At 25.0% G+C, this 11,658-nt stretch overlaps 1 long non-coding RNA gene across 1 annotated transcript; it reads left to right on the top strand.

Moving 5' to 3' along the window:
- Positions 1-1,806: 1,806 nt before the first annotated feature.
- On the top strand, positions 1,807-10,886 carry LOC145837124 (uncharacterized). The gene is made up of 5 exons (XR_014369916.1): positions 1,807-1,936; positions 2,424-2,483; positions 6,958-7,039; positions 10,092-10,156; positions 10,519-10,886. It is a non-coding gene; the product is annotated as an uncharacterized LOC145837124 (long non-coding RNA).
- The last annotated feature ends 772 nt before the right edge of the window (positions 10,887-11,658 follow it).

Raw genomic sequence — 11,658 nt, 5'->3', positions numbered from 1 at the left:
TAGTAAGTTTATTAAGTTTGTACATTTTTAATCAAAATAGTTCAAATTCAAGCAAATAAACAACTAAACATTGCCACACACTCAGACTATCACTATTTGAAGACTTTAAATCTCAGGCCAACTAAGTCATTTTTTAAGTTTTTGGCTAGAATTGCTTTTTGTATACAAAAATATCAGGAATGTTTTTGTTGACTCAGGCTGGCTTTTTTGCTTGAAAGAGTGGAAAATTAAACTTATGATGTATGTTTTGCTCAATCCACAGTGTTAGTTTGAGCTATAATATATGTTAAATTTTAAATCTTGCAGCTAATATAATTTAAAATGCTATTTATATTATTGTGTACATTTAAGTGTGAACAATCAGTGTTGCCAAAAAACTTGAATCCCGGAAAAGCTTTGAATTTGAAAACTTATGCTTAAAAATTCTGGAAAAAAACTCAAACTTGAGAATTTTTGAAAAAACCTAGAATTTCGTACAACTTTTACATGTAAAGTAATAAAATTTCGATTTGACACAAAAAACTTACCAAATAAAAATTTTTCTATTAGAAAATAAATTAAAGTAGCTTAACAGTATTTTTTAATATTGATATATTTGTTAAGACATTTTTTTAAATTTTAAAAATTTTCACATGTTCAGTAGTAAAATTTCAATTTGATTCAAAATTTATATTATATAAATTAATAATTTATGTCATTGTAAAAAATTTTTTTAGTTAAAAAATGTATCTCAAGAAGCTTTGCAGTATCTTTTCAATGATTTTGTACTATTTAACACAGTTTTTTACCTTAAACTTAACTTTAAACTAAAAATAGACCTAAAAATGTGCACTCTTTGAAACCTGGAAGAAATTTGAAAAACCTGGAAAAAAATTTGAAAAAACAAGTGGCCACCTTGTTACTGTCAAATATTTCTTACAGATCATTTTTTATTTACAAAATCCTGGTATCAGATTGTTGCTAATAAGTAGGGTAATATGTTTTAAAATACTTACATTATTAGGTACAAAATCACTTATAAATAATATTTAAAACAAACATAAAAAAACATTTTTAAAATATATTTTCTGTTTAAGTTTGTGAAGTGTGTTGTTTAATAAATTTTTGTCTATATGTTTCTTACTTAAGTGCAAAACATATTGAATTCTAAAAATTTTTTTATAGTAACTAAATTAAATATTAATAGTGATGTAATTTATAAAAAAAATTGTTTCCGGTATTTTAATTCTGACTTTTTAACTCAAGTTTGTTTATGTACTTTCTGGATAGTTTTTTTAACTTCTTTTTACTTTGATTATAAAAGTGATAACTACCTAATATTTTTACTTTTTGATATATGTTACCTGTTGTAAAAACTACTATTAAAATGAATAACTAAGCAATTTAATTAGTAAAGTTTAAAACACAGGGGATTCGGCACATTTTAAAATTTTATGTATATTATAAATCTTTAACTTAATAGTTTTTTTAACCCTACTTTAAAGGTGTAAATATTTTTGTAATATAAAAGCACAAATTTGTTGAGTTCAATGGGTACTGGCCAAGTTAAAAATAAAAATAGGTCCTTTTCAATGAAATCAATCTTTTCTTAAGTTGATTAAGCAATTATTTAAAAATGCTTTTAGCTTATCCTAATATAAAAATTGACTATCTGTTTTAGGAATTATAAACTTTAGGTAAATTTATACTTCTTAAAACAAACTTAACTAGAAAAGCAAGTTTTATTTAACTGAGCCCAAAAACATTTTTTTTTAAGTTGCAACTCTGGTGTAACCAAGTTTTTTTTCTTTAAATTAATGATAACAATGGTTTTAGTTCTTCAAAAAAATTATTATTAGTAGTTATATGTTATTCAATTTCTAGATGATGTTTAGAAGACCTTAATGGCAATTATTCTCAAACACCTGATCTTTTGGAAAGCTTTCACAACATTGATGTTAGTTATTTGTATTTATTCAACTTAATACTTAGAGTCTGTTTCATCAATAGCTTGTATTTCTATTTTTATATTTGATGTTTAAGCTAAAGAATTTAAAATTATTTTATTTATTTACTTGATGAGGATATGGTTGCATTTTATTTAGACTAATATTTGATATTTACTCAGCCCAAATTCAGTATTTATGAGTTTTATCTTATAATATTTGTATTGTAAGCTTTCTTTCATAATAAGTATTAATTAGACCTGATACGTTCTATTTTATAAATTAAAAGTTAGTTTTTGATATGTAACTCCTTAAATTTTTTATAATCATTTGAATTGTCATGTGGCCAAATTTATACATACTTTCAATCATTTATATTTTACATTTTAAAATTCAAAACAACTTTTAAAACTGAGTTACTTATCAAAAATATTGTAATTATTAAATTATTTTTTCAATTAGTATGGCACTTACTAATAATTATCCTTCAATTTGTAGATGATCAGCTTTACAGTACACACATCGACCTTCATAATAGAAGAAACAATTGACTATTTAGTAAGTTGTTTATGTTATTTTGAAATATTTATACTCAAAATCCTAAAAATAATAATGCTATCAATAGGAATAAGTATATAATAACTTTAATTAAAATTATTAGCTTTTAAGCAGAAATCACTGCTCTGCCGAAATATTAATTAGTTTGAAGAAACACAAAAGTATTTAATATGTAACAAATGTCTTAAAAATATTGTTAAGCTTAGTTTTAGCCCATACTATAACTTAACCAAGAGATATTTCATTGAATTTGGTTTTCAAGTATTTCTATATATAAAAATATATGTGTCTAAGGCTCCTTTCAAAACTCAGTAGCAGTTGCTTACATAACTTAAGTACTTGAAAAAGAACAGACTTTGAAATTAGCAAAAAATTTCAAACTGTTTTCAGTAATTACCTAGTATACAGAAGTTTAGTGTAACTATAGGTCAAATTTACCCACAGTGGGCCACTTGGGAGCAAATGCAGAAGTCTAGAGGGCCATGAGTTGTAAAGGGAGGCCATGAGCTCATAATTTGAAACTTATAATTTACACTAGATATTCTTGAGTTGATGATGATAAATAAAGGTCTTAGGTGTTTTTAATGGTAGTTTTTTTGAAAAACCTTGTTGGAGGGGACCACAGCTTTTTTCAATTTCGTAAAAGGGGGCTTTAGAAAAAATGTTTAGGAAACCCTGCTATACGTGTTGCATAAAAGCCACCTTTTGCCAAATCTACGCACATTGTATCCACAGCAAAGGTGAGTAACTAATGAGAGAAGGTATCTAAACCAAAGGTAGGTAATATACCAATTTTGCTAGCTGTTTTCTTATAATGGATATAATTAATCTCAGTTTGTAGACTTTTTTCCCAATTAGTTTCTACTAAGCTACAACATGCTTTTTACAGATTTATAAAATTCAAAATAATTTTTAAGATATAGCCGGTCAAAGTCGGAGGCAACAATAGGTTTCTTATGGGAGGCGGAAACTAAAACCCAAAAATATATTAATATTTATTTATATATTTAGAAAATTCTGTAGAAATGAATTTTGAAAATTAAAAAATTAAAATTTTATATAAAAAATTAACAAAAAAAAAGTTTTTTTTCTGTTATAAAATTTTTATTTTTTGATTAATTTTAATTTTGTTCCAACAGAATTTTCTAAATATATCAAGGAACATTTCCTAAAAGTTTGAAATACTTATCTCAAAAAACTTAGGTGAAGATAGATTTTTAGTGATTTCTAGTTTTTTGCCATTTTAGTTTGTGCCTCCCATAAGGATCCTATTGTAACCTCCGACTTTGACCGGCTGTATCTCAAAAAATATTTTGAATTTTATAAATCTGTAAAAAGCATGTTGTAGCTTAGTAAAAACTATATAAAATAAGATCAAATTTCAAAAAGGTGTTTACCCCTCCCCCCTATGCCCTTAATTTTGAAAATACATCAGATTTTGTCAGTTCAAGTTTACAAAACTTTGTATTTTGCAAAGCCTTCAAGTAGTAAAATAGTAATTAAAATTTCTTTAAAGTCAGACTAAAATTGCAAAATTTTTCTGTTAACATATTGAACAACTACTCTACTTGAACAAGCAGTTTTTTTTTTCCTTTTTAGTATTGATGATTTGTGGCAAGGACACTTCCACAGTGAAACTGTCATATACATGAAAGTTTTCTTGCATTTCTTTATTTATGTGATATCTCTCATGCTGCCTTTTTGACATTGTACCAGAGTACCCAGCCTGTTATTGCCATTATGCATGAGGACATTTTGCGCTTGGTAATTAAATTGCTGTGCATCATTATGAAAGACGTGATAGTTACAAACCTAAGCCTTAACTAGTTATTCAAGTTTGAATTGAATGATCAAGCTGCAACCAATTTGCTTACAAATTTAAGTATAATACCTAGTTGAGGAACAAAAGGTTTTAAATTTCAACAAGAATGTAGAGTATTTGTTATAACGTATGTCATGCCTAAACCCGCATTGCTTTGAAAAATTAGAAGTCACAATTGATGTTAAGCATTTTGCATTTAAGCTCCAACCCTTAAGGTGATGCTAGCATTGAACAATTAACAGGGTTCGTGCGCGTCAGGCTAAATCAGTTTTTTTGAAAAAAGTTGAAAAACATCAGGCTAATTCAGTTTTTTTATTGAAAAACTTGAGAATCTCAGTTTTTCTCAGTTCAAATGCTTGAAAATTTTTGTTTAAAAAAATTGAAAAATCTTTTCAAGATCAAATTGAGATGTGAATTTATTTCTAAATAAAGATTTATTTATTAAAGACAAAATCAATCAGTATTTGTAAAAATAAAAGCTTAAAACCTTTTGTTGAATCTCTTAAATTTTTCAAAGAATCTTCATTATTTTGTTTTTAGTAGATTAAATACGTCATAATTATCAAAAACCAATATAAAAATACAGTTCGAACATTACAATTTAGTTCAACAACTTAACTGTTTGTTTGAATTTTAATACTCGTGTAAGCGATTCATTTTAAATTTTAATAAAACACGACAATGTAAGTCTTTTTAATCTAAATCTTCTGGTTATAGTGTTTAATAAGTGCTTAATTAAATTAAACAATTGTGCTTAGTAATGTATATTAAATTTTTACACTAGTAATAGATTAGATATAACACTTGTTTTTAAACTTATCACTGAATTTGTAATTTTAAGGGCATAGGGGGGAGGGGGAGTGGTCAATCATCTTCTCACAATTTAGTCTTATTATAATTGAATTGTAACTAAGCTATGAGTTGCTTTTTGCAGATTTGTAAAGCTCAAAATACTTTCAAGATAAAGCTACTTGAAGTAGGAGACTACAATAGTAATAATCAAGATCCCACAATACATAAAATGACATCTAAAGGGGATTTTCCTAACTTTGAAAAAAATGTCAGGCTAAATTGGTCTCAGTCAGGCTAAATGAAAAAAATTTCGCGCACGAACCCTGAATTAAGAACTTTAGTAAATTGTTCAATGAATGCATTAAAGTTCAAGACCTTCAAGCAAAGTCAAGCGTTGGGACCAATTCTATTTTGAAACGTTGAAAGTCTTTGTCATATCTTCTCTTGGAAAATTGTTGCAATCATTAATTGTGTTGCACAATGACCAGGCTGAGGTCGATGCTTGAAAACAGTATGAAAAGAGAAAATGTTACATCCAGAAGAAAAATTAAAGTTTATATGTATGCATACAAACTAAAACTGTATCAAGTTAGAAAATACAAGTATCTTGCTGGTATAGCTGTTTATTGCAAATACATCAATCATACACAGATGGTTCAAGTGATGTAATGGAAGCTAGATGATTGAATTTATAAGAAAAATTATTGTTTTAATCTGTATAAAAATAAGATTGAAAGCTTTGTATAGTTTCGAGTGTTTGATTATGTATTTTAGAAATGTTTAAAATTAAGAGTTTAGATTTAGAAAAGTCAGGAAATTTTTAGTGAAAAGACAGGAAAAGTCAACAATTTTTTTTAGCTTGATCTATGGCAACCGTGACTAAAGTATCTTTTGTGTTACTGTTCTACACAAGTATTAATAGCTATTTTAGTAATTAACTACTATTTAAGCTTACTTAACTTTAGAAGAACTTTTTGATATAAAAATTAATTGACTAATTGAAGCAAACACACCTATTTTAACTGTGCTAATTTCAGTGAATGTGAACTATTAGTATAGACTTTTTATAATTAAGCTTATAAGAATTTTTTCTCACTTTTGTTTTTATAAAGATTTATTAATTTTTTTCATGTTTAGAAGGATTTATTTCAAAAATTTATACTTAAAACCTATTATGTTTTAAAAAAGAGTTGTAATTAATTAAGTTTTTTTTTGACAAGAAAAGCTTTAAATCAATAACTATGAGCTTACTCTGAGTTGGCAGTTGAGTTTTATTGATATATTTAATAAACTTATAATCAAATTTTCTGTAAAAAAAAAATCAAAGTTTTCACAACTTTGTCAATACCTAATGCTTTTATTATACTAAAATTGATGATAAAATTATCAGTACCGTTTTTTATTATAAAAATAAAGTAGTTATTTTTTTGTAAATTATGATTACTTTCAGAAAAAAAACGCCTATTTTAATTTTATTATTGTATAAATGATTAATGTCCTAAAATTCGTTGTTTTTGCTTTGAAACCAAGTTGTTCCTAATATTTAAATTATCCGTTTTTTTTATTTTTGATGAGCAATGTTTCATGTAGTATATACCTTACATTTGTATATTTTCTAAATGTTTTTCGAGGTAAAATATTTTTTAAATTATGATTAAATAACAAAAGTATTAGAATTTCAGTATAAACAACGTAAAAAAACTAAATAAAAAATATATACATAGCAATCTTAGTTTAATTGATTATTTTTAAACAGTTGTGTTTTCATATGAATAAGTTTTTTTACTTAAAATATTTTTATAAAAATTGATAACATAAATATAATAATATGATTTTAATTGATAATTATGTTTTTTACAGATGACAACTTGGGAGTTTGTACGAAATAATGCTGAGAAATTCATTAAAGGTCAAGCATCCAGAGCTGGATTTTACTTATGGTGTAAGTTTTGTTAGTTACTTTTATTTAAACTACATGTTGATGTTCTAACTCAGGGTTTTATTATTTTTATAAGAAAAGACTTGATAAGCATTATTGTACATATCTACTGTTTATACAAAACATTGTTGTATCAATTTAAATTAACTGCTTGTTTGTTTTTTATGGTTTTGTTGCATATAAATATTACTGATATAATGTTAGCATAAAGCAGTAGTAATAGAGTTTTATAAACCTATTTTTGTACTTCTAATGGAACTTGAAATTAAAGTAATGTCTTTTAACTTATTAGCTTAAGGTATTTTTTAAAGATTTTAAAAATGAAAAAAGTTTATAATACAGTCTGGGCAATGCAAAAAAAAAACTTATTACAATTAAATAAAAAATATGTTAATTAGATAATTAAATGTTTTATGACCCTTAAAATCATAAGATTTTTTTTATAATTACTTTTGTTAGTATCTAAAAAACTATTAATATTTTTCATTTAAACTATAGAAAAAGAAATGTATATATCACATGTTTTGAAATCCTTGTATAAAACAAAATTTGATGTCCTATCCATAAGTTATGTTTTATGTTCAAAAACTTTATGCTATTTAACTTATTAACTATCTGTTGTAATTATTAATGTTTCAAATTTATTTAAAACTACAAGTCTAATATAAAGTTGTTGCACATTTAGATTGTTTTTAAATACTATAAGTATAATTACTCGATGAATTTTTAATTGAAAAACTCAATTGTACCATATTTGTCACACCCTGAAAAAAGTGTCTAAAGTTTAAAAAATGTTTTATAACAACTAATAAGTTTTTATGATCGATAAAAAAACTATAATTTAAAAGTGTTCAGAAAATAATTCAAGCGTTTTTCTACTAGCCATATATCTAAAACTATTATTAAAGATTCCTTGGTTCCTAATTGCAAAGTAGACAGGTAAATCTAATTAAATTAAATATCAGTTTATGTAGACTTATTTAGTATCCAGTGAAGTCTACTATTTGGTATATCATGAAAAAGTTTAATTTACTCAATTTTGCCAATAGATTAACCTTTTAGCATTATCAAAGTGTGCTTTGCTAAACAAATTGGTCGAATAGACATATTTTATGCCACTTAGACACTGAATTATACGTAGAGTGATATGAATGAAAATTTTTAATATTTTAATGTCTAAATTGTAAATTTCCAAACATTACATTTTCTATTATCACAAATATCAAATAAGTTTGATTTAATTAATATGGAGGTCATAGTTATAAAGTGATATATTACAAACTTGAATAAATAAGAACTCAGTAAGCAAAAATAAATCTGAATCTTCGTATCAGCTAAATTGAAACTGTTTGATATTTATAAGTACTATCCCAACTTTTTACAAACTTACTCTCTTAGTTTTAACTTGAATACTACTTGTTTATTCTTGTCATTTCATAATTGAAGAGCTGTTAATTTTTCAATTGTAACAGATAACAATGTTTTAACTTTTCTATTCAATCATTCTTTTTTGCTTTGTCATTTCGCTTATATTCCATAAACAAACTCTGCGTCGAACTATTTAATTTTTTTGTTATTAATCTATTTGTGATTGTCGATCTTTATTATTTTAAAACCAAATGTTTAAGCTGTACTCAAGATAAGTTCCTATAGCTTTTATATGTCTTTTGTTTGTAATAATATACATATTTTTTTAAATATAGATTTTTCAATTTCAAAAAGATCTTATTATATAGCTTAAATAAGAAGAAATGTTGATTAAAATTTACTATTCTATTTAATTACTGAAATAGCCGTAATTAATTCATTTTTCATAACTTTCATTTAACAAATACATATTTTAATAGTTTAACATAGACTCAGATTAAAAGTTTATTTATAATATAACATATTACAATAGTTCATAACCCATAATTCACTTGTGTTTACTATAGTATAAAATAGGTTGTATTGTGAGTGTGTTGAAAACCATTTACAGGGTTCCCACTTGCCTATAATTTTTTTTTAATATGTTGAAATCCCTATAAATTACGTATTTTGCTTGGAGATTTTAATTTGATGGGCAAAACAGTGACACCAGGTGGTGATAAATTAATAATCTTTTTAAATCTAAATCTTTTTAATCTCAATACGAACTGATTTTTATGGCGCCACCTAGCGGATATTTTCTATTTTAATACTAAACATAGTTTATCTAAAGTTTGCTTATTTAAATAAATTTAGAGCTCAAAAACCCTGGAACGTTCGTAAGTTTCTTATTAAGACTGTCCTTATGTATGATTAATGACATATTTTACTTTATTTACCTTTAAAATATATATTCAGAAAGTTTAAAATTCATTGTTTTTTTTTTGTTGAAAAATTTACTATATTTAATGGATTTCCCTATAAACTTATTTTTAACTTTAGTGGGAACCCTGCATATATTAAAATGTTTTTTTTTTTTTTAAGTTTAATTGGGTACATAACTATTTGAACTGTTAACAATTTAAATTTTAATAATTTATAGTTATTTATTTCAATAAATATTTCAAAATTAAACTATTTTTTAATTTAAACTATTTTTTGAGGTACAGCTAAATTAAATTCTAAAACTTACTAAAAAAAAGTATATTTTTGTAATTTTTTTTTTTAATATTATTTTAGATGTTTTATATCATAATAATAACAATTTAACCTACAAGAATACTTTCAACTTTTTTCGAATATATGTTTTTTTGAGATGTGGCCCCTTTAACATTTCTACAAATTAAATTGTCATGTAATATTAATATACTGTTATCATATATCATTTATTTATTTTTAATAGTTAAATCTATTATTTAAAACTCATATTTCAAATGTAAATATTATTTTCATTTATGTGTGTATTTTTATTTTCCAATTCATCACCCTGTATACTTTTGTTTCCAGCTTTTTTTAGCGTCTGATGAACTGCTCTGCAGGGAAACGGCGTAACGCAATAAAAGTTTAACAATAAGTTTATATAATAGTTAAATCACAGTAAGAATTTTTTTAAATAAGTCAACATTATTTCAATTAAACTTTATTTTAGGATCCTCATGGAGCGAAACCCCAAGAAGACCTCAATCTATCTCTTGAGAAGAAGATGATTTAAACGTAAGTATAAGATTGTAATTTTTGCTTTAGTTTCTATTTAATAATTTTATTTATGATTATAGTCTGTTTGTAGCTTTTGCACACGTTGAATACAGTTTTATAATGAAAATTTGTTATGAATAAAACCTGACTACCAAAGTTTAGATCATCATTAAATTGTAACCATAGGCTGTGGCAGTATTAAGTTAAGATACCTTAATTATTAAATGTCTTTTCTAGTATTAATTCAACTAATTTGTAGTTATAAGTTTTTGTATTCTACTATCCTCCTGCTAATGAATTTAAAGTATTCATCTCCGGCTTTGAAAACTAGAAAAAATAATTCACTAACTAGCGAGAAAATAATAGCAAATATTTAACAGAACCAGTAAGCAGAGATGCGGTCAGTAGGATTCGGAGTGTGCAAGCTTGAAGAAGTTTGGAGTGATAGTAGGATTTGAAGTGTGCAAACTTGGAGTAGTTAGTAGGAGTTCGGAGTGTGCAAGCTTGGAGTAGTTAGTAGGAGTTCGGAGTGTCAATCATTTGGGGAGGAAATAATCAGCCACAATTAAGTAGCTATTTTTTAAAGTTTGCTGTGAATAAATTATGACAAATATTTTCTCAGAATATTGCGTATGTTATTTAAGTTTTTCATTGTGTAACAGTGAGACATTAAAAATTTTGTCTGAATGTTTTATACCATAAATTAAATGATCATTAAGAAAATAATATTTTTTTATCAAAAGAGTGTTTTATATAAGATCAACTGAGCAAAAGATAATGCAAGTTTCATATAAAAATTTCATATTAATTTTTTTATCTTGTGTACTACCTGTTGCTTTACTACCACTTTTGTTTTTAATTTATCTTCCCGTGTTTAACATTCCTAATAGCATGTCCTTTTAATTAAATTTATTCAGAAATGTAATTAGCATACTTATACTATTTTTTTAATGATTATTCTTCAAAGTATGACTAAACTTATAAAAAACTTTGATGAGCAATAATAAATTTAACTGAGTGTTATTTTATATATGCCTCAAGTTTTATTAGTCATGTTTAATTTGTCATAAAACTTATATTAAAGATTTTCATCTTAATCAAGACATACTTTTATTTACAAGACATATGAACCATTAAAGTTTAAACTGAGAGATGTAACTCTCGTACTTAACAAAATTAGTACTCCCCTTTTTATTACACTACAATCTTCCCATAACTAACAGTGTTTTCGAGTCATTCCAGTTAAACCGACATGAAAGTATGTTAAGCCCTATATATTTTTTTGATTAGGAGAGTCCATGCAACCTGGTTTTATCCTTAATAAACTGATTAAGCACATAAAGTCATAACTTACCAGATCTTAATGTGAAAAATATCTATGATTCATGTTAAAAGATTCTAATTGATTTTTCACTTCAAAAGTTGATCATATCCAAATTTTGTAGGATACGGTAAAACACCCTAGACCATTGTATAAGTTAAAACATACTTGAATAATTTTGCACAAAAGATTACTATTT

Source organism: Thalia democratica, chromosome 5 (assembly GCF_965202585.1).
Source record: "Thalia democratica chromosome 5, ktThaDemo2.hap1.1, whole genome shotgun sequence".
Classification (NCBI taxonomy): domain Eukaryota; kingdom Metazoa; phylum Chordata; class Thaliacea; order Salpida; family Salpidae; genus Thalia; species Thalia democratica.
Note: the sequence above shows the minus strand (reverse complement) of the source record. Positions and strands in the feature narration are given on the sequence as shown.